Raw genomic sequence first — 26,482 nt, 5'->3', positions numbered from 1 at the left:
CCTTCAAGACTGGGAGTAGTCATATCTTACTCTGTTGCCAGTCCCTGGGTGCCTCAGCATTTCTTGTTGGTTCCCTAAATGCTGCCCGGAGCTCTGTGCATTGTCCCTTATTAACATCTCTTCACTTAAGCCATTTGAGAACACTGTTTATATCCAGCTGGGTCTCTGACTGATATACTATCCACACGTGCATTCATCCATCTCATCCAACCATCCATTTACTCATCCATCCATGCATCCTTCTACCTATCCACCCATCTATCCACCCTCCACCCATTAATGTAAATCCACCCATGCACACACCCACCCTTCCTTCCTTCCTTCCATCCATCCACCCACTCACCTTCCTTCCATCTCTCCACCATCCACCCATCAATGCATGCATCCATCTATCCATCCACCCACCATCCATTCATCCATCCATCCATCCATCATCCACCCATCAATGCACCCATCCATCCATGTGTCCATCCATCCATCCATCCATCCGTTCATCTATCCATCCATCCACCATCCATCCATCCATCCACCCATCATCCACCCATCAATGCATCCATCCATCCATGTTCCATCCATCCATCCATCCGTTCATCTATCCATCCATCCATCCATCCATCCATCCATCATCCACCCATCAATGCACCCATCCATCCATGTTCCATCCATCCATCCATCCAACCAGCCATCCACCTGCCATGGAACCCACATGCGTGCAGTACTGACTGTGAGTCAGGCAATGTGGTAAGAGCTTTCCCTAGTTACCTGGTTGAGGTCTGACAACATCCTGAAGTTAGCGCTGTTATTATCCTTGTTTTTCTCAGGAGTTACCTCTGCAAGGACATCTCCCCTGACCAGCAAATCTAGAGCAGCACCTCCTCCCTTTCCATCCCTTTACCCTTTTGTTACTTAGCAGTTATCACATTATGCTCAATATTTGTTCATTTGCTGTCTGTCTTACACACTTGGTGCACAGAGACTGTCCATCTCATTCCCTGCTGTATCTCCTAGGATGGTCCCTGCTGCATAGGAGGCATTCAATAAAATATTGGAGAAAATAAAGAATAAAGAAATGAAAGGGGATTCAGAGTCTCAGGAAGTGAAGCCATTTGCCCAGTCTGGGCCAGAGCACAGGGCAGTAACTGCTCTGGAATACCGCCTGGGGTCCCTCTCAGGTGTCAGCTGTCCCTGACCCACAGCTGCCATCTGGAAAGAGATAGAGGACACATCTCTCTTCTTTGGGAAAACCAGTGCCTTCTGGGCGCATTCTTGTCTCTGTGGTATTTGCCCACTTTATTCTCTTCCGTTCCTTTTGGAACCATGCTGGGCATGGATCCCTTCAATGAGGGAAGGGGCCCTTTCTGGAGCCCCTCGTGTGGGCTGGCCACTTTGAAGCCTGTGCCTTGTCTAAGCTTGATGCTGTCATTAACTCACTTTGCAGGTGAGACGGAGTCTCAGGTCAGCTAGCTTGTCCAAGATCCCCCAGCTGCTGAGCATCGGCTCAGACACTGGAGCTGAGTTCTGCGTGTCTCCAGAGCCCGTTTTCCTGTCCGCAGTGCCATGGCTTCACCTGTGGGTCCAGAAAGGAGGACGAAGCTGTTCATGAAAGGAAGCAGGGTGGCTGCGAGAGATGGGCGCTCACCATGGGCCAGGCAGAGGCAACATTTCCCAGGGATGTCTTCCCCACATTTTACAGATGAGAAAACCCAGGCTCAGTGTAAAGCTGACCTGGGTAGACTGCACGGCTGCTGCGTGGACAGCGGGGACAGCCTCCTGCCCGCCCTTCCTCAGGCCACTGTCCTCCACTCACACGCCCTTCCCACGGCCAGCCCCCTTCCAGCCACGTTTCTGCCAAGGCTGCCCGCTGGGGCGCTCGACAGGCTGGAGACAGTGTCTGCACACGGCTTGGGAGAAACCCAAGTACCATTTCCACCTGATAATAAATATGTATCAGAGAGGACTCGATCCAAGTGACCTTGGGCTCTGGGGGAACCGGACCGTGAAAAGCCTTTGACAAAATCCTTTTGCCTCGAGAGGCTGAGTCCAAATTACAGGCGATTATGGACGCTTGGCACTACTTTCCCGATTGGCCTGTTATTTCTCCTGGGTGGGAACGGCTCCTTTGCATTGGAAAGGATCCCGGGGGGCCTGGGGCCGGCCACCTCCCCGTCCTCAGCAATGTCCATTTCCTGAAGGGCCCATGGCAAACCCCAAATCTGCCTCAGGGTCGTCTGAAAATTGTGACCAGTGGTCACACCAGCACTTAACAATACAACCACAACTACGAAGACATTTACCAGTCATGGGCGCCTTCTGTATGCCAGGCCTTTCACCAGCCCCTTGAATTCTCCCAACAACACCGTAAGAAATGTACTATTACTGTACCCATTTTCTCTCTCTTTTTTTTTTAAGATTTTATTTATTTATTTTTTTCCCCCCAAAGCTCCAGCAGATAATTGTATGTCATAGCTGCACATCCTTCTAGTTGCTGTATGTGAGACTCGGCCTCAGCATGGCCGGAGAAGCGGTGCCTCAGTGCCCGCCCGGGATCCGAACCCGGGCCACCAGCAGCGGAGCGCACACACTTAACCGCCAAGCCACGGGGCTGGCCCTGTACCCATTTTCTCAATGAGAAAACTGAGGTACTGTGTGTCTGCATCAGGAGCAGGCCAACTTTGTCTGTAAGGGGCCAGAGAGTAGATCTTTCTAGGCTTCGCAGGCCATACGGGATCAGTCACAACCACTCAACTCTGCTGGTGTACTGCAAAAGCAGCCACAGACAGTACAGAGATGAACGGGGGCCACTGTGTTCCAATAAAACTTTATTTATAAAAAGAGGAGCCAGGCCAGATGTGGCCCTCAGGCTGTACTAGGCCAGCCCTCGGTCCATGTGGCTGCCCAAACCCCCACCGTGTGTCGAGGGCAGAGCCGTTCAGTCCTGGAGCCCTGGGACTAGGATGCTCGCCTCCCCGCCGGCTGTCATTTTATTGGCACAGATCATGTGACGGTTAATTTTATGTGTCAACTCGGCTGGCCAGGGGCCCCGGTATTTGATTCAACCGTATTTCCGGGTGTGTCTGTGAGGAGGTTTCTGGATGAGATTAACCTTGAATCCATAGAATGAATAGAGCAGGTCGCCGTCTCTCCTGTGGGGGGCCTCGTGCAACCCGCTGAAGCCTGAAGAGAGGAAGGGGCTGAGGGAGAGAGGGTTCCCTCTCTGCCTGACTGCCTTGGAGATGGGACTCCGGTCTTCTCCTGCCTTCCGTCTCGGACTCAGTGGAGCTCACACCTATCGGCTCTCCTGGGACTCAGGCCTTTAGACTTGGACTGGCCATACACCAGCGGCTCTCCCAGTGTCTGGTTTGCTGCCTGCCCATCTTGGACCTCTCAGCCCCCGTAATCATGTGAGCCAGCTCCTTACAATAAATCTCTCTCTCTCTCTTTCTCTCTCTCTCTCTGTATATTTATATAATTGGTTGTTTCTCTGGAGAACCCAGACTAATACACATTATGGTTGTTATTAACGTGCCCATTTTACAGACGGGGAAACCGAGGCTGGCACAGCTACAGTGACTTTCTGCAGGACCATCAGCTCCAGAGCTGGCCCAGGGCTCGGGAGGGCTGGACTGGTGACTCTATCCTGGGAAAGAGAGAAGGACTTGCTGTGAGGGCCGTTCAGGAACATTTCCCCCAAGGAGGTGACCTTAGTCTGGCTTTCCAGGTCCTTCCAGAGTGGCCTCCAGGTGCCTTTCCTGGGCTTCCCCTACCCTCTTGGTGTCTGCTCTCTCCCCGTTAGGGCCCACCCTCCGTGACTGTAGCCGGCCCTACACCCACACCTCTGCGGGGCCCTGCCTCCTGGCACTTACGCGCACAGGCCCTGTCCCCAGGCGGGCGCTCCTCCTGGTGTCCCCGCTTGACGCCCTCTCCCCAGAAGCCTGGACTGATCCCCGCCCCCTTTGCTGGCTCCAAAGCTGCCATGTCTCCGTGTGCCCGTGTCTTGTCCTCCCCAGCTGCCCTGAGAGGGGTGGACACTGTCTACCACAGCCTCGCCTCGCTCTTCCCCGGGGTGAGGGCACTGCGGAGGCGCAAACACAGCTTAATAATGTGTGACACAACTGATACACAAGGACGGATGCCCTCCCAGGACTCGCATGTGACTCGTCCCCTGGGGGGTGAGCCGAGCCTTGTTTGAGGACGGGGACAGAGGACAGTAGGCTCGGCACACAGTGTGCACAGGGTCCTGGGACCTGGGAAATGTCCTACTTTGGTGAGAAACACTGTCTCTGTCCCTTCTCCCACCCAGACACCACTGGTCACGTGCCCCACGGTGATGTGCATTATTCTGTGTGTGTGTGTGTGTGGAAGAGAGAGAGCAGATGCCTTAAGAAGAAGAAAAGATTCCCTAAGTCACAAAAGCTCCGAGTTCACCGAAACGCTTCACCAAGATAAGAAGGACGGAACCGACATTGGAAAGGTTGTTAGGAGATGAAGACGAGATTACGGGGGGCGGAGAGAGACAGAGGGAGAGAGGGAGAGAGGAGCGAGAGGTGGGGAGGCAGGCCACGGAGGGACTGCAAGGAAAGCCCAGAAGACAACGCACGGGAACATTTTTAGGCCAAGAAAGGCAGCCGCTGACCCCTCGGCCTCTGAGGAAGGGAAGTCAGTGGCCGCAGGATCCTGGAACAACAAGGCAGGAACAAAGAGAGGAGCCGAATGGGAGAGACGGACAGAGAAGACCTTTGGGGCAGCGTCCCAGACACCCGTCCGTGTGCAAGCTGGGCCTCCTCTGTCATCTCTTTCCATCCTCCGGGCACCCTGCAAGCTGGGAGTTATGACGCCCATTTTACAGATGAGGAAACTGAGGCTCAGAGAGGGGCAGACACTGGCTTAGGGCACCCAGCTTGCAAGCGGCAGAGCCAGGAGTGACCCAGGTCTGTGTGCCCCCGCGCCAGGCTCACGCTGGAAGCGACACAGAGCTGAGAGGGGACAGGGAGATGGTGAAGGGGTGGGGTGGGGAGATGAGAGGGGAGGGGGCCCCAGGGCGGGAGGGGAGGAAGCCGCGTGCAGTGTGTCCTCTCCTGAGTGCCTCATGGCCGCCTGTCCCTCTCCCCTGGGGTAGGACAGAGTTAGGGAAGTGGCACTGCCCCGCCTGGCCTGGACGAGGCGCCGAGTGGCCGAGGGGAACAGAGCCGCCTGGCCCAGCTGGCTGCCCAGCTAATGAGCCCCGGAGGGCGCCCGTCAGGCCCCAGGAAGCTGGCACAGGGCGGCGGGCAGGGGCAGCTGGGGCCACTGGGCTGCCCCTGGACCTGGCGAGACGCCTGCTGAGCCCAAAAGGTCCCCAGGACCTGGGGCCTCCTTCTCCCCGCTCAGCGCTCAGACCCGTGCCCTCCACGGGGGGATCATCTCCTCTCTGCCGCGGGGCCCACATGGTCCTGATGGAGAGATCAAGGGTTCAGGTCAGAGCTGGTAGGACTCTCAGAGAGCTACAATTCCACTTTCCTTGTGGAGATGGGACAACTGTGGCCCAGAGACAGCAAGCTGCTTGGGTAGGGTCACACAGCAAGGTGGGGCAGGGCTGAGATTCAAGCTTGCGTGTTTGTCCCCCTAGAGGTTCTTCTGCAGCCCTAGGCACGTCTCGACTGGGGAGGAGGTGACCACTTGCCCAGGGAGTAATTGGAACATGTGATGTGACTTGCTTTGTAAGGACAGGGGACAAGAGAGTGAGGAAGCTGGCTGTTGTCAGTACTTACATAAGGCTAACTCTGTGCCAGGCATTGTTCTAAGAGATTGACGTGTATTAACTTATTTAATCCCCTGCCAAACCCTACTAGAGCACTCGTCTTATCCTACTTTTCAACTGAAGGATCTGAAGCCCAGAGAGGTTAAGTAACTTGCCCAAGGTCACACAGCCAATTAATGGCAAAGCTGTAGATTGACCCAGAGTCTACACTTTCTTATGTATATGGCCTCCCCATGGGGGCTGGAATCAAGCTCCCCGCTTGCGGGCAGAGCCAGGCCCTGAGCTGAGCACCTGCAGAGCAGGTAAGACCCTGGGGCACCGCACAGCCTGGTGCGGTGGCTAATGGTAATTAATGACACTCTGATCTGATAATCGGGTGACTGCTGAGGCTGGGTACAGTTAGCCTCAGTGTCCTCGACTTGTTTGGTGCAGTCGAGCCCCAGCCTCGTGTCTGCTCGTCACCAAGAGCTTGTCCTGGCCCCTTGGTCTTGTGGTGGGTGGGGATGTCAGGGGCTCTAGGGCCATCCTGCCCAGAGCTGCCTTTTGCCAGCTGTGTGACCTTGGGCAAGTTCCTGAACCTCTCTGGCCTTTACTTTCCTCATCTGTAAACTGGGGATGATAACAGCACTTGCCTCATAGAGTGAAGATGAAAGTCGCGATTCTATGTAAAGTGCTTGGAACAATGCCGGCGCATGGTTGTACTCAGGACAAGTTACTATTACTACTGCCATCCCCATTGCTGTTGGGACTGCTCTTCTGGAGTGGGGGTATGCACAGACTGGAGTTGTCACTGCAGACCCCACTGGGATGAGGTCTCTGCTACCCACGGCCAACCACAGATATGTATTGGGCACCCACTGTGTGCAGGCCCTATGTAAGGCGCTGAGGGCTCGGTGAGCAAGGGACCCCATCTCTGCCCCCACAGACCTCCCAGCCTAGTGGGGATGGGAGGAGTAGCCAGACTTTCACCCCGAGTGATCAGGGCTGCCGAGGGAAGCCCCGAGGAGGCCCCTGAGCCAGCCCGGGGTGGGATGTGGGCGGGCTTCCTGCAGGGAAGCCCCAAGGATGGGCTGCACTAGGACAGAAGAAGGTGAGCGGGGATGGGGTGGAAGGTGGAGGGATCAGCCTGTGCAAAAGCCTGGTGTCCAGGAAGGCACAAGTGCACTTGAGGAGCATAATAGATTCTCGTAGAACAAAAAGATGGAGTGAGGGTGGGATAGGTGAGTGTGTCTGAGAGGAGTAGGGGCTGGGGGAGTAATGGAGGAAGGAGATGTGGAGGCCAATGGGGGCCAAATCTTCCACCCAAAAGAGGAAAGAGGTTTGGACTTAACTTGAGGGCAGTGGGGAGCCATGGAAGGCTGTAGGCAGAGGAAGGACGTGGTCAGATGAGGGTTTGAGAAAGACTTTGTGCAGCATGGAGAATAGATGGGGGTGGGACGTGGTCCTCACTTTCAGAAAATAAGGAAGAAGTGGCCAGAGAATGTCTCCTGGGGTGGGGGGTCCCCATGTTCCCCGGCAGAGGGCCATGTCCCTGAAGCTTAGGTTGTCTTTGATGAGCGCCCCCAAGCCCACTCTCCAGGCCCCCTGGCCCTCGCAGCCCAGGGTGAGAGGAGTCAGAGATCCCTGTAAGAAGGGGTCACTGATGATTTTGGGGGTCCTTGGGAGGCCACAGGCAGCACGGAGGGGCTGGGAAGAGGGGTGCCTGCCCGGGCATTCCACCCAGCCGCCTCCCCCGCGGCGTCACCGGCCAGGAATGCGGGGGCACCGGAGGCCGTGCTTATCACTCTCCCGGAGCGTCTGCAGCGGCCGGTTCCCGTCGGCTGTCCGTCCAGATGGGCCCTAAATCATCAGGCTCTTTGCTCCTCTGGCGCAGTCGGCACCGAGCCTGGACGCCGGCCAGCGCCGCAGCCCAGAAGCCCGTGCTCCAGCACTGCTGCCTCCTGGACACACGGACAGTCGGCTCCAAGAGGCATCCTCCGCGGCAGCCAGCGGCCGGGCACCTGGCCTCGGTCACGTGCGCCAAGAGATGTCACAGCACGGGATGGTGCGGAATCAGACAGGCCTGGGTTTGGAGTCAGACTCTGCCTGCCTGAGTGACTTGTCTCAGTTTTGTTATCTCTAAAATGGGGACACTGATAGGGCCCATCTCCTCGGGTCACCTGGAGGATCACAGGAGGCAATGGATGCCACCACACCTAACGGGGTCTGGCACATTCTCTCTCTCTCGTTACTCTACAACTCCAAAGCTTGCTTTATGGGATCAATGCAATTACTTACGTATAGCTTTGGACAGAATCCTCTTCTGGGTTAATGCTCCAGATTATTCCATAAACAGCCCCCATACGTTCCCTGAATGCATTGGTGTTGGTTCCCTAATTGCATAGGAACCTGTTTATTGGGAAATACGTTTCTGGGGAAGCACAGGGGTCAGGAAGAGGAGGCCCGGGCCTGGAGGTGCGGGACCTGGTCTTCCCTTCCCTCCAGCCTCACTTCACGGCCCCAGAGAATACAGAACTCGTAAACCACACATGACAGAATCTCTTGGAAGGTGATAAGTACTACAGGAAAGAAACAGGCAGAGAAGGGTAAGAGGGATTGAGCGTCCCGGGGGAGGGGGTGTTAGAATTTTAATAGAACTTCTATATATAATTAAGCTTTTCTTTTTAAATTTCCATTTTTGTGTCGGTTTTATAATGTACATAATCTGTGAGGACAGTAGCACATGATCACAATTTATAAACATGTATATATGTTTACACATGTGTATATGCACATGTGTGTATGTATATGTACGTATTTATGGGGGTGGAGTTCAAATGGTTTGGATGCCCCTGGTTATACAGACACAGCTGTGTGACCCTAGTGGGTGGGAGAGCTGGACGACCCAGGCTTCCCCAAGGTGGCTTAGAAACCAGCCCTCTCCCCCAAATTCTGGATCATTGCCGAGTCCACTTTGAAAGCACTTGGTCCTCAACCTGTCCATTTCACAGATGGGGAAATCGAGGCTCAGAGACAAGCTGTGTCCAGTGAGTGGCATGGCGGGGACTGTAACCCAGGTCTTTGGATTCCCAGGGCATCTTTCCCCAGCGCCAGCACCGTGTGATGCTCCGTGGACGGAGTGGCCCGGGAACGAGGCAGTAGAAACACAAGAAGACGGCGACCCAGGCCTGAGATTTTTCTTCTCATCCCTTGGCTGCCCGAGAGGGCACTTAAGCAGCGCATAACTGCCCCGTGATGTATCGAACCCTCTCTCTGCGCATAAATGCAGCAGGTCAACCGCCAGGCAGAAATGCCACATCTATTTCCTCCCATTAGATGAAATATGCCCCTAATTTGGCTGGTGTTTTGTTTTATTAGACCTTTGGCGGCGAGGGGGACCTGCTGCTGAATAACCTTCTCCTGATCAGTCAGTTCCCTCCCGAGAACGCTGAGGGCCCGATCAAGGGGAAAAAGAAACGGCCCGGCCTATTATTTTTCAGCACGCATTCCGAGAACAAAGATTTTCCCCAACCAAGGAGATGTGGTATGCGGCAATTCGGAGAGGCACCTCCTGGAAGAATGTTCCCAGGGCTGGGGGCCGGGACCCGAGTTCCCGCGCCAGCAATGTGGGTTATAGAAGGGAGACTTGGGCACCTGGCCGCCCCTTTCTAGACCTCAGTTTCCCCATCCGTATAACTTGGTTAGTAACGGAAACTTCCTCCTAGAGTTGCTTGGAGGATTAAATAAACTAAAGAATGCACAGTACTGGGTCAGCGACCAGCCCAGAGAGGGTATTCAGGACACCTTCGCAGTTAGCATCTTTATTTGCAGAGAAGCGAATTTCTTGATCCTTGTAGGAGTCCGTATCGGTGAATTCTGCAGGGCTAAAAGAGTGACATTTTTTCCACAGTCCCGTAGGGGTGGCATTATACTAACTAACCCCACACAAGACCAATGTGTGTGCATTAGGGCCACTTATTTGTAACGGGAGGGAGATGTCAGAGTCGTGGGAGTGGTCTGACTCAGGGCTTGTGCGTCCTTTCCAGAATCCTGAGTCAGCATCGATGATCGGAGGGCCAACAGGTTAAGGGGTGCTGGCTTGATGATGCCAATGCTGAGGGACGCCGGGCTCAGGTGTGCTCTCCATCATTCTGGAGTTTGGGGGACACTGGTCACCTTTCTTTAACTCCACGGACCTCGCCCTTCACTGCACATTACAATCACCTGGGGAGCTGTAAAAAAAAAAATGTACCCCCACCCCAGGCCAATTAAAATTAAGTCAGACTCTCTGGCTGTGGGAAAGGAAGTTTCCTCGTCTTTAAAGCTCTCTGGGGGATTCTAGTACGTGGCAGGGTTGAGAAGCACAGCTTGGCCCTTTTAATGTGATGGAGATGATCAGACCCTAAATCTGTTTTCGTCTCCCGCAAAGGGTTAAGTGGGAGACTTTGGAGTCCATTTGGACCGGGGTTCAAATCTTGCCCTTGTGTGGTTCCCACTTTGCATCCGGTTCACCTCCCTGCACCCTGGATCCCACAGCCCTAAGGGGAGTAAGAACAGTGCCTGTTTCCCGGTGCACAGACAGCCCTCTGCACGGCGCCCGGCACCGGGAGGCCCCGTCCGCAGCGGGGTCGTTACTATGATTGCTGCAGACCACGAGTCTGGTAAACTCACCATCAGGGGCCAGCTAGTAAGTATTTTCAGCTTTTCGGGCCAGGCCGTCTTGGTCACACCTCCTCAACTTTGTCACTGCAGCCCCAAAGCCACAGACAGTAAACAAGTGAATGGTCATGGCTACGCTCCAATGAAAACTTTTTGACAAAAACAAGCAGTGGGATGGATTCGGCTGTTGGTTTGAGGACCCCAGGTCTAGGAGGTACTCTGAGTTTGGACACCAGAGCAGAGGCTGGCTTTATCTGTCATGTTTCTGGTTATGGTCCTCTACTGGCAGTTTCGAGGGCCTTTGGAGTCTTTATCTATCTTTGTTACACACACGCGTCCCAGAGGATATTGACATGAGAACCTTACGACATAAGTTTTTTGAAATGTCCAGCAGATAATAAGCTCTTAGTAAATGGTATTTTCTAATTCTTTCCACTTCCTTCTTTTCCAACAGTTAGACCTTAGAAAAATGATGATTCAAACAGCTGTTTATTTAGCACCCACTCTGTGCCATCATTCTACGCACAGCACCTTATTTAATTCTCACAGCACTCTACAAGTGCGTGCCATTATGATCCCATTGTCCAGATGGGAAAACTGATGCATTGAGAGGCACAGAGACTTGCCCAAGATCACACAGGGGTGGGATTGGAATCCAGTCTGTGTAACCCGAGTGATACTTCTCTGTGCCTCCTTTCTGTGAGGCGTGGACGGGCAGTGAAGGCCAGGGTGCCCGGTCCACACATGACGGCCTTTTCGTTCCTGAGACCAGAGGGTAGAGGTAAACGGGCTGGCAGCCAAGGAACAGAGCCGTGCCTTTCATCTTGAGTGCTATAAGCCATGCTCCGCACCTGCGCAGTCCCCTCTGCAGGAAGCTGGGTCTTCCACGTGGTTGTCCAGCGAGCTGGACAACCTCAGCCTTCTAGAGGCTGAGGAGGGGAAAACTGTTTGCGGTTCCCTCTTCAGCGTCCCAAATCACCTCTCCGTTGTCCAGAGCCTCACAGAATCAGAACAAGCGGGGAGACGCGGTTCACCAGACTACAGCTCGCCAGCACCACCCGCTATTTCCAGTTGTGAGCAGTTAGGGGGGAGAACATCCAGACAGATATTTTTACTTTATGCAATTCCATTTTTGTGTCGACTTATCTGATCCTCTAATTCTGCGAGAGACTTTATTTCCTGGTGATGTTGAAGCCCTGGAGCTCAAAATCCCTTTTCTTCCAAGCTTCTGGAAACTGAAGACCCTATTCAGGGCTGAGCCAGATACCCAACGGCCCTGGTGAGGCCAGTTACCGCTGGAGTCATCACACTTGCCTACAAATGCACTGGGAGGTTTCTCTCCGTTTTTTTCTTTTAAGGAGTTGGGTGACAGGGAGCAAGCGAGGAGGAACAATACGTTCTAGGGGAACGAGTTTTGGAGACGGGGTCCCAGCTTGGGGGTTCACTGCCAATGGCTGTCTGACCTCGGAGACGCCTTCTCGCCGCCCTGGGCCTCAGTTTCCCCTGCTGTGAATCTCTGGTATATGCTGGCTTCTTTCTCTGACACAAGCAGGACTTCTTAGTCCCATCTTAGGGTGTGAGCTCCTTGAAGCAGAGATGCTGTCTTTAATTTCAGCTTCTCTGGTCCCCACCCTTGCCCTTCTCTGCAAATGGCATCTCCCTGCACCCCTTTGCTACTGCGCCTCTGCCCACGTTCGCCCCTTCCTTTGGCACAGGGGACGCATTCCGGGACACGGGTTTCCAGTGTATCTAGTTTTCCCCAGACCTGCTGCCACCATTGGATCCAGAGCCACCGCCAACTCTCCCAGACCCTCCAGCAGCCTCCTGCGGGGTCTCCATGCATCTACCACTGTCCCCCCAGCCCCATCCATTCTCCAGCCAGAGGAAATTTTCACATTTACTCTTAGTACCCCCTGCCTAAAAACCTTTTAATAGCTTCTCAATGCACTTAGAACAGGGGTCAGCAAACTACAGCCCATGGATCAAATGCAGCCAGGGCCCGTTTTTGTAAAGAAACTTTCATTGGAACACAGCCACACTTATGTTTTTGGATTTTATACGGCCGCCTTCGCGCTGCAATGGCGGAGTTGAGTAGCTACAACAGAAACCGTATGATTCATCAAGTCTGAATATTTATTATCTGGCTCTTTAACGGAAAAGGTTTGCAGAGCCCTGACTTAGAGTAATATCCAGATTCCTCGCCAGGACCTGTTAGTAGGTGATCATACGCGCTCAGTTACTTTTGTTAAAGGCCCCACTTTTCCAAACGTCCCGATTCTCCATCGCACCCTTGGCAACGTGACTCTGCAGCTCCTCCTATGAAGACCAGGGTCTGTTTCCCTAGTCCTTGAATTTCACCTGGCTGTGTAACTGACTTTGATCAGTAGAATGTGGCAGAAGCAACACTGTGTCATTTCCAAGCTTCGGACTCAAGAGGCCTTGCACACTTCCCCTCTCTCTTGTGGGCCCTCTTGTTGCCGCGAGAACAGGCCATGGCTAGCCTCCCTGCTCACCTGCAGCTGACCACAAACCATTAGGGAGCCCAGCCCCAATCAGCAGAAACCCCAGCTGAGCCACAGACTCATGGGTTGATAAATGCTTGTCATTTTAAGCTATTAAATTTAGGGGTGGTTTGTTACACAGCAGTAGCTTACTGATAAACCATACATCATATATGCATTGATCCTTTAATCCTTCAATCCCACGTTTTGGAATTGACCCTGAAGATACAACTCCACAAGCCCAGAACAGCAAAGGTACAGTTGCTCATTATGGCATCCTTTGTAACAGCAAAATATTAGGAACACTCTAAACGTCTACTCATAGGACATTGGTTGAATAAACTACAGCATTTCCACTTAATGGAGTACTATACAGCTATAAAAAATGAAGATAATTTCTATGAACAGAAACAAAGTGATTTCTAGGACATATTGGTAAATGAAAAAGCAAAGTGTAAAATCGCATCTATAGTGTAATGTCTTTTATCAAAGAAAAATGGGGAGATAAGAAAAATTTGTGAATATAAGTTGATAAAAGGAAAAACTAGTAGGATTCCCTTCTGGTTAGAAGAGAACGAAAATGATTACCACAGAAGGTGGGTGGGAACAGGGTGCCAGAATAGAGACAGGAGTGAGACTCTTCTTGTGACTTCTTTTTACATAATTTATGCTCTGGAGCCATAGAAATATTTTACAGATTCAAAGATAAAATTCAATAAAAAATGTTGAAAAAGACAGCAAACCCTAAAATTGAACACAAATAAAAACAAAAGAACCTGACTATCTATCAGTTGGTGACTCTGGTAGGCAGACTTCTGGCTCTTGAGGACACCCAGTTCCTGAAACTCACGCCTGTGTGTAATCTTCCTCCCCGGAATGTGGGCCAGACTTAGTGACCCCCCTGTAATGAACGGAATATGACGAAGGTGAGGGTATGTCACTTCAGAGATTAAGTTATAGGAAAAGGTGACTTCTGTCTTGCTGGCACTCTATTTCTGGCTCTGCTCATGTGCTCACCTTGATGGAGAAGGCTGCCTGGCAAAGAACTGAGTGGCATCTGGCCAGCAGCCAGAGAGAAACAGGGGCCTTCAGCCCAATGCCCTCAAGGAACTCAGTCCTGCCAACGACCACGTGAGTGAGCGTGGACGTGGACCCTCCCCCAACCCAGTCAAGCCTTTGGAGGGTCCCAGCTCCAAATGACACCTTGACTGAAGCCTGGGAGAGACCTTGGAGTGGAGAGCCCAGGTAAGCCACACCTGCATCCACAGAAACTGGGAGGTGACAAATATTGTTGTTTTAAGCCACTAAGTTTTGGGTAGTTTGTTAAACAGTAACAGATACTATAAAAATATAACCACACAGAGAGGGATTAGTTCAAGTAACCTTTAAACCCAGCTCTTTAATTGAACCCTGTTCACTGAATACACTCTAAAGTCAGGCAGAACTTCAAAGAAATCTTGAACTTTAATAAATAGGTTGTCCTTGATGGTTGGATTGCCTAGTTCTGAAAGTATTTCATGTGGCTTGTATGACACAACAAATGAGGAAATATTTTGATATTTGTGGAAATGAGGTTCTCACTGTGGAATCAGAGAGATGGGAACAAGGAATGGGGGTATGAGGAAGAACCTCGTGATGTTGCGTTTGAATCAGGCATCGGAATGAACTCGTGTATCTTCTCTTCTCTGAAAGATCCCAGAAACAGCGACATCCTGGCAGTAATGAGCACACCTTGGACTCAGATCTTGGTTTCTAAATACCATTCTCCACTGAAGGGAACCAGGAATTCTTGGAGAAATGGCTGATTCCAAGGTTGGAGCAAAGAAAATACAAGATGAACCTGGAACATTCTATTATATCAGAAAGTAAGGGAATTCTCAAAGAATGAGGGAGACGTGCAGGAGGCCCCGGGGCCAGCTTGAAGGGGCTCCTGCTGGCCAAACCTGGGACATTTTGAGCATTAAAAAAATACTAATGGATAGCATGTGAAATAAAAAAGAGGGGGCAGTGGAAAACTCTTCTTTACCAAAGAATATCAACTAATAAGTATTAAAAAGAATGATAAATTTAAAAAATATTTCCATGTTGCAACCACCACTGCAATATTTAATTCTGGCAAGGATCATTAATGGATACCAAAATTACTGGGTGAAAGTTTACCAGGGAACAGGATGTTTACACAGTCCCCAAGTGTCACCCCTCAGATGGTGTGTTATTTACACAAGGAAAAGTGTCGACCTGGCAGACCCCACCTTAACCAGCTGACCAACTTAGCATCCCCAATAATGGGACCAAGTGGCATCCTGTGTCCCCTGAAGAGGTGAAATGAGAAGCACGTACCTTTGTAACATGACGCCTAAAAGGGTCACTCTGAATCTGATGGCGAGGATGCGACTGGACACACCCAGATTGTGGGGCATTCTACAACAGAACTGTTCCGCACTCTTCAAAAATGTCAATGTCACCAAAAGGAAGAAAAATGGTGAGGGACTATTCTACATAAAAGGAGATGAAGGAGCCCCGAAAACCAAATGCAATGTGTGATCCCGGATTTTAAAAAAATAACAGTTTAAAGGACATGTTTGGGACAATTGGGCGCAGCTGAAAATGGACTATCCATTAGATGATGTTGTTATTGTATCAATGACAGATTTCTTGGGTGTGGTCATGGTGTTGTGATTATAGTTCCCCATTCTTCAGTGATACATATTGTTGTATTTAATAGAGTATCTTGATGTCTGCAATTTACTTTTAAATGGGGGCCGGGGGTGGAGAAGGAAGAAAGAGAAAGCAAAAATGGCAAAATGAAGTGAAAGGTCACAGGTACCGTTCTTATAATGTTTCCGCACATTTAATATTTACAGAACTTAAAAGTTGAGGAGAAATGAGGTTGCTGTCTCCATCACTGGAATTTAAGGGGCTCACTTGGGGGAGCATTGCTGGATGGTTTGAGGTCTTTTGAACACTCGCCACCACTTTCCAGCTGGGTGATAGTGGGCTGGCGACTGGCCCTGTCTGAACTCCGCTTTCTTTGCCTGTAAATGAGGACGTTCTGGAGTTCCTAATATTCCAGGGGGTGGGGGAGGGGTGTGAATGAGACGAGGGGCACCTGGCACGTGGAGCTTGGGGCAGACACTTTTATTGCCAATGGACCCGCCATGCACACAGTAGGTGCCTGGGGAAGGTCAGATCCTTCTCTTTCTCCCTCAACACCCCACTGTCCTGCCTGCAGAGTGGGCTACCCTGTTTGAAGCCACACTCTGTCGCTCTATGGTCCCCAGCAAGAGTCCCGCTCCTGGGAGCCACCAGCCTCACATGGCCTGGTGGAGACAAACATCCTCCCTCTCAATGGGCACCAGATGTCTTACTCCAGCTCCAAGGTCAGGACCACCATCCCCACCCCCATGTCTAAGGTAGCCTGGGGATATGGAGGAGGGAATCCAAAGCTATTTGCTAAACTCTCTTCGGACATTCTCTCCCTCTCCCTGGCTGCCCCACCCCAACTTCCTGGCAAGCGTCCTGGCTGTTATTTCATCTGGAATATTACTGGAATCGCACTGTCTCCTGTCAGCTTCCTCTCCCTCCCCCGGCTCTCCTAGGAGACAGGAGCGATGGATGGTCTGAGCTGCCAGGGCTGTGGCACCGCCCTGTGCACACACACTGCACACACACTGCACACAGGCACACCACACGCATGCCGGCTCCCCCCTCCGTCCCTCCGCCTCCCCGTCTCCATGTCTCTGCCCCTTGCTTCGTTTTCCTCTCGGCCTCCTTGTGCCTGTCTGCCGAAAGATTCCCAGATCTTAACCCTCCTCTGTCTCCTTTGCTGTCTTTCTCCGTCATTGCATCTCTGGGTGTCTCAGTCTCTCGTCCTCCGCTTCTCTCTCTCGTTTTGTTTCTCTGTCTGTCTCTATTGGTCTCTCTCTTTCTTTGCCTTTTTCTCAGCAGAGGAATTTTTACTCTAATTTCCTATACGCTAAATGCAACATTCCCTGTACAGAATATCAGGACTGTTGCCTTTGGGATCAGCCTGCCTGGGTGCAGATCCTGACTCTGGATTCACAGGTGGGTGTGACCTTCCTTAACTTCTCTGTTCCTCCACATCTGGACTTCTGCACTCGGAACAGCAATGGAATCTCCAGCACGAGGTTTTTGAGCAATTAACAAAGAGACACAGGCAAGCACTCGATAAAATCCACACTGTATGCCTTAGTCTGTCCACAAAGCCCCGCTCCTGCCTCTCTCCAACCTCACTTGTGTCCATCCCTGCCTCCTTCACACACCCCAGCCTCCTGCACACCTTCTTGTTCCTAAAGATGACAAGCTCATCTCCCTCCGGCCTCTGTCCCTCCTGGTCCTCTCCTTGGAGGGCTCTTCCTGCAGACTTTCACAGCATTTACTTGTCACATCTTCAGGCCCCCTGGCACTCATGGTGGTGGTTTCCAAACCCGTCTTCACATCCTTTGACTCTCCTCCCTTCCAAGGGCAAGGCTCTACTGCCCTCCCCTCTGAGTGTGGACTAGACTTTGTGACTTGCTCCTAAGGAACAGAATGTGGCAAAAGGGACAGTGTGCAACACCCGAGACTAGGTCATAAGAGGCATTGAACTCCACACTGCTTTCTCTTAGATGCTCACAAGAGTGGAACCAGCCTCCATGCTGTCAGGATGCTGCAGCAGCCTCCTGGAGACGCACATGTGGAGAGGAGCTGAGGCCTCCTGCCAACAGCCAGCACTAACTTGCCAGGCATGTTTGTGAGCCACCTCGGAAGTGGACTGTCCAGCCCTGGTTGAGCCTTCAGATGAGACGGCAGCCCTGGCTGACATCTTGATTCCATCCTCATGGGAGGCCCTGAGCCAGAGTCGCACAGTGGCACAAAAACTGTGTCACTAAGTTTTGGATAATTCACTATGCAGCAATAGATAATGGATGCACTCGCCAGTCCCTTCCTCTGATGCCATCCTATACTTTTGTTTACTGCTTCTCGTCTCTCTCCCTCACTCGGTGGTAAGTTCCATGAGCTCAGCAACTGTGTCTGTGAGAATCGCCACTGTGTCCCCAAGGCCCGGCACGTGGAGCTCCTTAGGAACTGCGGCGGCACGAGAGAACGGCGGTCAGGCATCTCAGGCTCAGCCCAAGAATCTTCCCCCCGTGGATCTCTGTCTCCCTAGAGAGGGCAGGAACGCTTGCCCAACTCCCTCTTCTGTGGTTTTGCATTTGGTTTCTTGCGCTTTCTGTGGCTTTCTGGTTGGTTTTATGCCTGGATACCTGAGAGAGCGGGGGAGTGTTGCTCAGTTAAAGAGGCCTCCGTGGGAGGAAGGGCCTGCGTGCTTTCTCCTCTGACAAGCTGTGTCCAAAAAAAATCACTCCCTTTCACAGCGGCAACAAAGGTAGCTGGACTGCAGGATTCTGATGGAGGTGGGAGCGGGTGCTGCATGGCCGCGGACTGGCGGCTCTGCTGTCTCTGGGCAGCTCAAAAGGGGCCTCACTCTACACCACCTACGCATGGACTGCTGCCCCCTTGTTCACTTGCCCATCCTTCCGCCCAGCCAGCTATCAATTCATTCTCTGTGGCTTATTTGCTTATCTATTTACATCTACGTTAATTCATTCATACACCCTACACCTTTATACTGATTAATTAATCCCTTCATCCAACCACCCATCGATCCACCAATCCTGCACTCATCCATTATCTATTTATATATTTTAAATTTCATCCAAACATCCTAATGCTCTGAAGTTAATTAAAGAAGCTATTCACCTAACCATGTGTCTATTTATTATATATTTTAATTAATTCATTCATTCACTAAATCACTAAAACTTCACTTCAGTTCAGACCCCCAAGTATCTTTGGGGAGCTTGCTCTGTGCTGGGTGCTATGCCAGGCTCTGGGATTACGGGGTGAACAAGACAGACTTGGTCCCCACCCATGGGAGGTCCCTCTGAATAATTTCCTCAGATTCAGATGGGTTGCTGGTCACAGGGATCCTGAGGCGAGGACAGTGTTCCAGCCCCCTGAAGATGCACGACAAAATGGGGACGTCACTGGGCCTGTTGCTGGTTCTGCCACCCAAATCCTTAACTTCACTGAGCCTCAATTTCCTCTTCCTGGAAATGGGCACAATGGAGGTACATCCATCACACATGGCCCTCATGTGACTATGTGAAGGCAGTGAGGTGGTGCCTTTATAAAGTGCACTGCAATTGTGAGTGCGTGTGTGTGTGTGTGTGCAGGGTATCGTCTGGGTTTCCTATCACTCACACATCACCTCTCTGGGGCCCCACCTTCCCCTGCAGCCTGGGGTTATCTCTAGCATTTTTGGGGACACCAGACAGCGGCTGGCATTTGCCTCCAGAGTGCGGGGATGCTTATTACAAATCCAGGTCCACGGGGAGCCGAGAGTCCTTCCTCCTTGGGAGGGAGGTAATGCTTGTCTCAGCTCCCCCAGGGGAATTGTTTAGATGCCTTTGAACACTCCCCTAGAACTTCAGACTCCCAGGGTTGACTGCACCTCCCAGTTCATTATCCACGAGCCACCGTGGCTCAGGGGAAAGCAGGCGGCTCTGGAGTAAGACAGGCCTGGCTTCTAATCCCTGCTGAGCTCTTTGCTTGCTGTGTGACCCCAGGCAGGGCGCTTCACTTCTCTGAGCCTCCATCTCCTCTCCTGCAAGGCTGTCTCTGGGAACATCGCAGGGGCAGCGTGGGTGCCTGGTAACGGAGGCTGTTCCCGGTAGCTCTAGAGGACGCTGTGAGCCTGCACGCGGGTCAGTGGGGGAGAGAAGCCCAGGACTCCGCCCAGAACCAGAGGGAGAAATCAGACGTGGTTTCTTTATTTCGACTTCTTTAGTCACAGGCCCCAGTGGTTTGGAAGGGGGTGGGGGATTCCTCCTCAAAACCCACCCCCTCTAGGACGCACTTTCCACTCAGCTTTGCGGTTTATGAGGCAGCTCTGGGCTTCACCCCGGTTCATCTTCACCCGCGTGTGGTACAGGTGGGATCCCTTTGCCCCTTTCTCTTCCAGAGCCTTTAGAGCTGGGCTAGTCCAGCGGTCTCAGATGGGAGATCCCCAGGCTGGTGACTCTGATCTGGTCCAAACTGGTTTCAAAGAGCAGAGACTCAGCGAGGCCATGTGGAGAAGCTCGTGAGAAACCTGGGGTCCTGGTGCCCTCTGGATGCAGCCCAAGAAGACTGACAGGCACTCAAGACCCTTCAGGATCAGCCCCTCTCTCCTGTCCCACAACTTCCTCAGCTCCGTCTGCGTTCTCAAGCCCATCGTGAACTCTGTGCTCGTCCCAGAAGGAGCTTGGCCATCCTGAGCCTTTGCACAGGCTGCTCCCTATTCCTAAAAGTCCCTTCCCCTCACTTCTTGCCCAGATAATCCCTATTCCTCTCTCAGGTCTCGCTCCCAGATCACATTCTGGGAAAGCCTTGCCTGGCACGTCCACGTGCTGGGGGGAGGGGGCATTTCTCCTCTGGAGTCCCACAGTCCGCTGGGACCCCCACTAAGAGTCCTCATGGGTCTGTCTTGAGGTTGTCCGTGTCTGTTTGCTTGTCTGCCTCTCCTCCTGAACTGGGAGGTCCTTGGAGACTTGGTGTGGGTGCAATTCAGCCTGTGTCCTTAGGCCCTAGGGTACCAGTAACCTAGAGACAAGCCCAGAGACATTTATTAAATGAATGGGGAAAGAGAGAGAGAGGAAGGAAGGCAGGCAGGCAGGAAGGAAGGAGGAAAGAGAGAGAGAGAGAAAGAAAGCAAGAAAGAGAAAGAAAGCAAGAAAGCAAGGAAGAAAGAAAGAAAGAAGGAAGGAAAGAAAGAATTTTGGCACAAAAACTTGGATCTCATTTCGTTCCAGCCAGTGTGCTTTTTACCTCACCGCTGGAATGTAACACCTGAGGTTCCTCCAGCAGGTGAGAAGCAGAGGCCAGCATCGGTGCTGCTACGCTGTCAATAGACAACGTTTGGCAATGAAGGGGGCCCTGGTGTTGGAGTCCAGAGACCTGGCTTGCAGATTCCACAGGACCCGGGAGAAACCCCCTTCTCCTCTGTGAGCCTCAGTTTCTGTGTCTGTGAAGCGGGAACTGCATCCAGATAACCTGGTCTGAGTGTCTGGGTCTCTGGGGATGCTCCAGGACACCTTCACAGAGGAGGGAAGCCTGTGCGGGTGAGGGGGCACGCATTCCAGGCAAAGGCGGGGGAGCTGGACCCAGGTGGGTAGGGAACAGGAGGGAATTCAGACTGTGGGAGGGAAGTCAGGCTGCGGGAGGGAATTCACGCTGCGGGAAGGAAGTTCGGCTGGAGTTCCAGCAGCAGGAACGGGAGGCTGAGGCTGGGCTGGGGAGGGCAGCCCTGCATCTCCTGGTGAGCCCAATTCCTTGCCTTGACCTGGGCTTTGACCTCAAGATGTTTTCAGATGAGGGACGCCCGGTCCACCTCGCTGGATCTGAAAGCGCCATTTCATCCCTCCGGATTTGCGTGAAAAAGGTCTCCAGGTCCCCGCTCCATCTCACTTTCCTGGCCAAGTCTCTGTGCTCAGTTCACACAAGGCGAAACACTTGGACGCCGGGACAGCATTAAGTAATCGGTGGATTTTTTCCCCGTTTCCACTTGCGTCTGTATCCTGCTGGGTTGCCTGACACCAGCCGGCCTTGAGTTTGGTCCTGTTCCCTCCGCAGCCGGGACCCAGGGAGCTCAGCCCAGGGTCTGCACAGAGCAGGTGGCCCGCCCGGCGGCCGATGCACACAGACAGACGTGGGTGCTGAAGGGTCCCGGGGTCTTCAGGGAAGTGAGAAAATGGGGGCAGGCGCTCCCCACACAAGCAGACGGTACCCCCTCTGCAGACTGCACCCCATTGTGACATAACAGAAGATAGCTCAGTTGACCAAAAGAGCAGATTACTTTGGGAGAACTCCTGCCCTGCTAGCTACACACAGGGGAGCCAATGAGCCCAGGGGTGTCAGACCTAAGAGACCTGGCTGGGGTCTGCCTCTTCCAGCCTCGGGGAGGTCATTTCAGCTCCTTGCGTCTCTGTTTCTCGGTGAGTTGTTAAATGGATTCTTAAAGGGTTGCCAGATGGAGCAAATAAAAACATAGGGTGTCCAGTTAGACTGGAACTTCAGAGAAACGATGAATTATTTCTTTAGCAAAAGTATAGCCCATGCTATATTTGGGACATACTTATACTAAAAAATTATTCTTTATTTCTCTGAAATTCAAACAGAATGGGGCATGCCGTACCTCACCTGGCAACCCCAGCTGTTCTAACGATGAAGTGACATGTACTCACACCTCACGGTGCCCCTGACTCCGTAGAAAGGATGGAAACCTGGTAGTCATTCCTATTAGAGCCAGACCAGGAATACTGAATATTAAATACTAATATTAATTAATATTAATTAGCTACCATTAATTAACATTGGAAGAAGTGGCCACCCACTTCCGAAAAAAATTGGCCATGGAAACCCTGTGAATAGCGGCAGAGCGTTGTCTGATACAGCGCCGGAAGGTGAGAGGATGGTATAAAAAGATGGGGCAGGGTTCCGCTCTGCTCTACCGGGGGTCGCTAGGAGTCAGAATTGATTCAACGGCACTAACAAATTAATTAATATTAACATTAAAACACACCCTTTACTGAGTAGCTTCTACGTTGTAGGCATGTACTTTGCATTATGACTTCATTTTCATGACAACGCTCAATGCGGTAAGTGCCATCCCCACCCCCATTTCACTGCTGTGAATTCCAGGACTCGGCAAGATTAAATACTGTAAAAGCTGTGACTTGGATTGTTAAGGGTCGGAGTGCTATTACGAGCGCCTTGCAAAGGTCACTTGCTCGAACGCCCTCGCCAACTCTGTGGGTAGACGGTATTGTTCTCCTGTGCCTATTATCTCTATTTTGCAAACGGAGAAATTGAGACCCAAGACTTGCCTGAGGCCATATGGCTCATCCGGGGCTGAATGAAGCTTCAGACCCAACAGTCTGGCTCCGTCCCGACCCCAGGCTGCCTCGCCAGCCTCGTGCACAGATAGAGCCAGGGTAACTGGGAAATGTGTCCCAAGAAGGTAAACACAGGACCACCAGGCTGGGGCACACAGCACACAGGCAGGTCACCCGCTGGGTCTCATTTCACCCCCATCAGCCCTGTGGGCAAAGGGAGCACTGTTCCCGCTTCAGATGGGGCAGGAGACTTCCCTGGCTGCATGCAGTGAGTCATGTTGGGACAAATGGTCACAGAATCCCAGAGATGAGTGCCGGAGGGACCCAGGTAACTCAGAGGGCAGAGGTAGGGGTCAGCAGGTGGGGTCCCAGCACCCAGTTCTGCCTCCAACAGAGAAGCTTTGACACTTCCCGACTGTGTGACCTTGGGCAAGTGACTTGGCCTCTCTGGGCCTGCATCTCCCTGTCTATAAAATGGGACTCCATCCACGAACATCACTTAGTGCCTCCTAGCACACAGAGACTGCAAGGTAAGTGTGAGCAGTGACAATCACTTTTACGCATCTTGGTTTGGGCTCCTCCAGAGCAGAGCTTGAGACAAGGGCTCCAGTGCAGGTGGCTCTTTGGGAGGTGAACTCGGGAAGCCCCCACAGGGGAGTGGGCAGGGAGACGAGGGAGGAAGGACACCAATACAGAGTGTGCTATGGAGCAGTGGCTGCTGTGGGCAGCGGGAACTCAGTCCCGCTGGGGCCCTCTTGGAGACTGTAGGACACACCCAGAGTTGCCCCGCCCAGGGTCGAGGGAGCTGGGGTATTTATCCTCCAGCTCCTGTCTGTCATTGGTCGAGCGCTGCTCCTAGGGAAATGTGCTCCAACATCCCTGTCCTGACCCACTGTGCAGGCCCAGTGCTCCCTGCAGGCCCAAGAGAGCCCTGGGGCAGAGGCAGCCGCCACCTATAGGATCAGCAGGCTTGGGAACAGCGAGTGACAGGCAGACATGGGCAGGGCACTGAACACATATATACAGCATTCCTGGAAGATTTAATCTAATTTAATTTCAAAGCATCCTTCTGCTAAAACAATAACAACGACAAGAACAACAATAACAATAACTCAGGCTGAAAACCAGGGACCTGATCACCCCCCACGGGATGCCCAGCCCAGTGCTCTTCCCCAAAGCCGACAAGGGGGTGACCAGCTGTGAAGAGAAGCACCCCAGATCTCCGTCTGCTCCTAGGAGGATGGGGGGGCGGCTGTCCGGGGTCTGGGAGCCGGTGCCACCGGGAGAAGAGGACACTGCCTGTCCTTCAGGCCCGCACGTCCCGCTGAGGCCGAGGCGCTAATTGCAGAGGCCGAGGGCCCATAAAGCATGCTGGACGTGCGCTGGCGGCTGGCTGAAGGCGAGGCCTGTCAGGGGCCAGCACTCAGCTTTGATTTAGCATCCAAGCAAAGGTTTAAAAGGAAAAAGAGGAGGGAGATCCATGGAGTTGGGCAGAAATACTCGCTCTAAGTGGTTGGGCTGCGAGTGTAGCCATCCACCCTGGAAAAAGAGGAGAATCACTGTTTAGATTACTATTTAAAGCACCTCCCGCGCATCTGGCACTATACACGGATCATCTCATCGTGTCCCTCCACCCACTTAAGAAGAGGTATTATTTTTATCCCCATTTTCAAGATGAGGGAGTGGAGGCTCAGAGAAGGAAAGCAACTTGCTCAAGGCCACACAGCAGGGAATGGTCAGAGCTGGGATGAGGACCCAGAGCCGAGTCCAGAGCTTGCGTCCCCTCCCAACACAGGCTACGGGAATAAAAGCTGTTTGGGAAATGCTGGGAGGCAGTGAAGGTCAGCGGTTAGCCCGGGGCCTCTGGAATCAGATTACCTGCCTTATTCCACCAGCTGTGTAGTTTCCGTCAAATGATGCAAACTCTCTGGGATTCAGTTTGTTTACCTCTAAAATGGGGACACAGATAGTCCATGCTCCCCTCTGGTGTTCTGAGCATTGGATGATGTCATGTCTCTAGAGTGACTAGCGATGCCCCATAAACATTGCATCCCTCTCGGGGGGATTTACAATTTGCAGGGGCTCCTGGAGGCAGAAGAAAAGGAGCTTTCAGGGGTGGGAGGTCAGATGCGAGAGGCCAGCTGGGCCTGTCTGCAGACCTCCACACTCTCTCCACCTGCTCCCTTCAGAGACCTCCTCCTCCCACTCCCAAGGCCGCTGGGAGGAGATCCTAAGGTGCTGCCAGAGCAGGGGAGCAGACGGCTCCCTCAGCATCGTGTCACCCAGCGGGCTCCACTGCGCGGCCTGCAGGCTCTGTGCTAACCCCTTCACATGCCTCATCCGACGGAATCTTAACTACAACCCCTAGCGAGATCCTCTGAGCTCTGCCATTTCACAGATGAGCAAACTGAGGCTCAGAGAGGCCAGATCCCTCACCCACGTCACGCAGCTGGCAAGCACCAGAGCCAGAGATCCAGCCCGACACCACCCAGTTCCAGAGCCAAGAGTCCACCCACCATCAGCTAAGCGAGAGAACATGAACCTCTTCCTGCAAACGGGCGGCGAAGGCACTGAAGACGGCCACGGAGCCCTGGGCAGGTGGCGACCTCACGACCCTCCAAGGCGCAACCGGGGGAGATTCTGGTGCCAGCTAGTCAGCTGGACTGGATGCTCCCTGTTGTCCTGCTGCATGCTAGCGTCTGAGTGGACACCAAGTCCACGGGCTTCACAACTCCCAGAGCCTCTGGCCTGGTCAGTCTCCTCCCCTCCCCAGCCCAGCAGCAGTCCGTCTCCATGAACACATCGCCCAGCTGCTTCAGACCACGACTCAGGGAGCCATCTGTACCTGAAAAAACAAGAAAAAAGGGAAAAGAATGAAAGTGAGCGATTCCGCTCTGGACACGGGGCCACGTGACCTCACGGCCCAGTTTTCTGGGTCAGGGATGGAGGTGCGTGATACTCTTATGCAAGGCACTTGGCAGCGGAGATGCTCGAGTTCCTCAAGATTATTATTTTAACAAACCCGGCTTTGACGTGTCCAAAGGCAGCGGGAAGCTCTGAAGGGTTTTCCAAGAAAGCGTGTGTTTCTTGGGGTTATTATTTCAGACTTAAGTTCAGGGAGGGAGGCTGTTTTGCTCAACTCGTGTTTCTGGAAAAACAGGCGCTTGGAAAGAGTTGGACGAGGCGGGCAGGATGTGGAATGGAGAGCAGTTGGCCTGGGGAGCCAGGGATGGGGGAGGTGGGGAGGAGGGCCAGCACCCCCCGGGCGGCCTCTTTTTAAGGCCTGGCCCCTGTCCGAGGGTCTGACGGAGGAGGCTGCTGGAAGACAAGAGCTGGTTGAGGTCTCTGTTGCCTCACTCTGGAGGAATATGCCTTGTCCAGCCACCTTTCCTCTCTGCAGCAGGGGTGATGGGAGAAGAGAGGGTCATGGACACGAGCCGCCATCTTGGTTAGCTTTGCGGGGTATGGGCTAAGGCATTGGGGTGCTGCCCTGACATCACTGGCCCACTGTGGCCTCAGTTTCCCCTCTGGAATCAAGAGCGTTGAAAGTTGATATGTGGCCCAGCCCTAGCCTGTCCCTCCAACTCCCCCCACCCCACTCCCTTCCTCATGCGCTGGGCTCCAACCTTCCAACCTTCACTCAGACACTTGAAGTCCCATGGCCTGGT

This window comes from Diceros bicornis, chromosome 35 (genome assembly GCF_020826845.1).
Source record: "Diceros bicornis minor isolate mBicDic1 chromosome 35, mDicBic1.mat.cur, whole genome shotgun sequence".
In the NCBI taxonomy this organism is placed as follows: Eukaryota; Metazoa; Chordata; class Mammalia; order Perissodactyla; family Rhinocerotidae; genus Diceros; species Diceros bicornis.
Note: the sequence above shows the minus strand (reverse complement) of the source record.